Here is a 3,758-nt window from a genome sequence, read left to right as displayed (position 1 = left end):
TTCTCCATGAAGAATTATAGGTGTTTCCATAGGGTTCTCCTAGGTAGTTCACCTCTTCCATTGAAGGGTTCTCAGGATCATAGGCTTCTTCCTCAGATGAAGCATCCTTAGTACTGCTTGGTGCATTTTGCATTCCAGACAGACTTTGAGAAATCAAATTGACTTGTTGAGTCAATATCTTGTTCTGAGCCAAAATGGCATTCAGAGTATCAATCTCAAGAACTCCTTTCTTCTGACTTGTCCCATTGTTCACAGGATTTCTTTCAGAAGTGTACATGAATTGGTTATTTGCAACCATTTCAATGAGCTCCTGAGCCTCTGTAGGCGTCTTCTTCAGATGAAGAGATCCTCCAGCAGAGCTATCCAAAGACATCTTGGATAGTTCAGAGAGACCATCATAGAAAATACCTATGATGCTCCATTCAGAAAGCATGTCTGAGGGACACTTTCTGATTAATTGTTTGTATCTTTCCCAAGCTTCATAGAGGGATTCTCCATCCTTCTGTCTGAAGGTTTGGACTTCCACTCTAAGCTTACTCCATTTTTGAGGTGGAAAGAACTTTGCCAAGAAGGCATTGACTAGCTTTTCCCAAGAGTCCAGGCTGTCTTTAGGTTGTGAGTCCAACCATATTCTAGCTCTGTCTCTTACAGCAAAAGGGAATAGCATCAGTCTGTAGACCTCAGGGTCAACCCCATTAGTCTTGACTGTGTCACAGATTTGCAAGAATTCAGCTAAAAACTGATGAGGATCTTCCATTGGAAGTCCATGGAACTTGCAATTCTGTTGCAGTAGAGAAACCAACTGAGGCTTAAGCTCAAAGTTGTTTGCTCCAATGGCAGGGATAGAGATGCTTCTCCCATAGAAGTCGGGAGTAGGTGCAGTAAAGTCACCCAGCACCTTCCTTGCATTGTTGGCATTGTTGTTATTTTCGGCTGCCATGTCTTCTTCTTCTTTGAAGATTTCTGTTAGGTCCTCTACAGAGAGTTGTGCCTTAGCTTCTCTTAGCTTTCGCTTCAAGGTCCTTTCAGGTTCAGGGTCAGCTTCAATAAGAATGCCTTTGTCTTTGTTCCTGCTCATATGAAAGAGAAGAAAACAAGAAAATATGGAATCCTCTATGTCACAGTATAGAGATTCCTTGAGGTGTCAGAGGAAAAGAAAAATAGAAGAAAGAAGAAGGAGAAGAATTCGAACTTTAATTAGATGGAGTTCGAATTGTGCATTAAGAAGGAGTGATATTCCATAAATAGAAGGATGTGAGAAGGAGGGAAGAGAATTTTTGAAATTTAATTAAAAAGATGTCAAAAACATTTTGAAAAATTGATTGATAATTTTCGAAAATTCAAAGTGGAAAAGAAATCAAGTGATTTTTGAAAAAGATTTTGAAATTAGAAGTTAAAAAGATTTGATTGAAAACTTATTTTGAAAAAGATGTGATTAAAAAGATATGATTGAAAATATTTGATTTGAAAACAATTTTAAAAGATATGTTTTGAAAACAATTTAAAAAAAAGATATGATTTTAAAAAAAATGATGACTTGCCTAACAAGAAAAGATATGATTCAAGCATTAAACCTTTCTCAACAGAAAAGGCAACAATCTTGAGATGTTCAATCAAATCATTAATTGTTAGTAAGTATCTTTGAAAAAGGAAAGAAATTGATTTTGAAAACATTTGATTGAAAAGATATGATTTGAAAAAGATTTGATTTTGAAAAACTTTGAAAACTTAAAAAAAATTGATTTTGAAAACAAAATCTTCCCCCTTTGCCATCCTGGCGTTAAACGCCCAGAATGGTATCCATTTTGGCGTTTAACGCCCAAAATGCACCCTTTTTGGGCGTTAAACGCCCAACCAGGTACCCTGGCTGGCGTTTAAACGCCAGTCTGTCCTTCTTCACTGGGCGTTTTGAACGCCCAGCTTTTTCTGTATAATTCCTCTGCAGTATGTTCTGAATCTTCAATTCTTTGTATTATTGACTTGAAAAGACACAAATTAAAAATATTTTTGGATTTTTAATAATCAAAATGCAACAAGAATCAAATAACAATGCATGCAAGACACCAAACTTAGCAATTTGTATACTACTGACACTATATGAGACACATAAACACTCAAGTCAAAAGAATTCAAAGATCAGAGCAAGAAATCATCAAGAATTACTTGAAGATCCTTAAGACACATGAATGAATGTATGCAATTGACACCAAACTTAAGATGAGACACTAGACTCAAGCAAGAAACATCAAATATTTTTTGTTTTTATGATTTTGTGAATTTTTTTGTGATTTTCGAAAATTAAGTGGAAAAAGATATCAAAATTCTTAATGAGAATTCCAGGAATCAGTGCAATGCTAGTCTAAGACTCCGGTCCAGGAATTAGACATGGCTTCACAGCCAGCCAAGCTTTCAAAGAAAGCTTCGGTCCAAAACACTAGACATGGCCAAAGGCCAGCCAAGCCTTAGCAGATCACTGCTCCAAAAGCAAGATTGATAAAAAAATCAACAAGCTTCTGTGATGATAAGTTGAAACCTCGGTCCAATAAGATTAGACATGGCTTCTCAGCCAGCCAGATTTCAACAAATCATCATGAAACTCTAGAATTCATCTTCAAGAATTTCGAAAAAAATAAATACCTAATCTAAGCAACAAGATGAACCGTCAGTTGTCCATACACAAACAATCCCCGGCAACGGCGCCAAAAACTTGGTGCACGAAATTGTGATCAATACTTTTCACAGCTCAAATAATCCCTAGTAATGGCTCCAAAAACTTGGTGCTCAATACCATGGCATAAACACAACTTCGCACAACTAACCAGCAAGTACACTGGGTCGTCCAAGTAATAAACCTTACGTGAGTAAGGGTCGATCCCACGGAGATTGTTGCTATGAAGCAAGCTATGGTCACCTTGTAAATCTCAGTCAGGCATACTCAAATGGGTATAGATGATGAATAAAGCATAAAGATAAAGATAGAGATACTTATGTATATCATTGGTAAGAGCTTCAGATAAGCGTATGAAGATGCCTTCCCTTCCGTCTCTCTGCTTTCCTACAGTCTTCATCCAATCCTTCTTACTCCTTTCCATGGCAAGCTCATGTAGGGTTTCACCGTTGTCAATGGCTACCTCCCATCCTCTCAGTGAAAATGTTCCCATGCTCTGTCACAGCATATGGCTAATCAGCTATCGGTTCTCGGTCAGGCCGGAATAAAATCCATCGATCCTTTTGCGTCTGTCACTAACGCCCCGCCTGCTAGGAGTTTGAAGCACGTCACAGTCATTCAATCATTGAATCCTACTCAGAATACCACAGACAAGGTTAGACCTTCCGGATTCTCTTGAATGCCGCCATCAGTTCTCGCCTATACCACGAAGACTCTGATCTCACGGAATGGCTGGCTCGTTTGTCAGGCGAGCACTCGGTTGTCAGGCGATCAACCATGCATCGTGTATCAGGAATCCAAGAGATATTCACTAAGCCTCGGATGCTTGTAGAACAAGAGTGGTTGTCAGTCACTTTGTTCATAAGTGAGAATGGTGATGATCCGTGACAATCATCACCTTCATCAAGTTGAAGAACAAGTGATATCTTGGACAAAGAACAAGCGGAATTGAATAGAGGAACAATAGTAATTGCATTAATACTCGAGGTACAGCAGAGCTCCACACCTTAATCTATGGTGTATAGAAACTCCACCGTTGAAAATACATAAGAACAAGGTCTAGGCATGGCTGTGAGGCCAGCCTCCCAGT

At 38.6% G+C, this 3,758-nt stretch overlaps 1 non-coding gene across 1 annotated transcript; it reads left to right on the top strand.

The window, feature by feature from the left end:
* Positions 1–427: 427 nt before the first annotated feature.
* On the top strand, positions 428–535 carry LOC130984437 (small nucleolar RNA R71). The gene has a single exon (XR_009088374.1). It is a non-coding gene; the product is annotated as a small nucleolar RNA R71 (small nucleolar RNA).
* The last annotated feature ends 3,223 nt before the right edge of the window (positions 536–3,758 follow it).

The sequence above is a fragment of the Arachis stenosperma genome, chromosome 5, assembly GCF_014773155.1.
Source record: "Arachis stenosperma cultivar V10309 chromosome 5, arast.V10309.gnm1.PFL2, whole genome shotgun sequence".
In the NCBI taxonomy this organism is placed as follows: domain Eukaryota; kingdom Viridiplantae; phylum Streptophyta; class Magnoliopsida; order Fabales; family Fabaceae; genus Arachis; species Arachis stenosperma.
The sequence above is the reverse complement of the archived record's forward strand: the minus strand, read 5'-3'. Positions and strand labels throughout refer to the sequence as shown.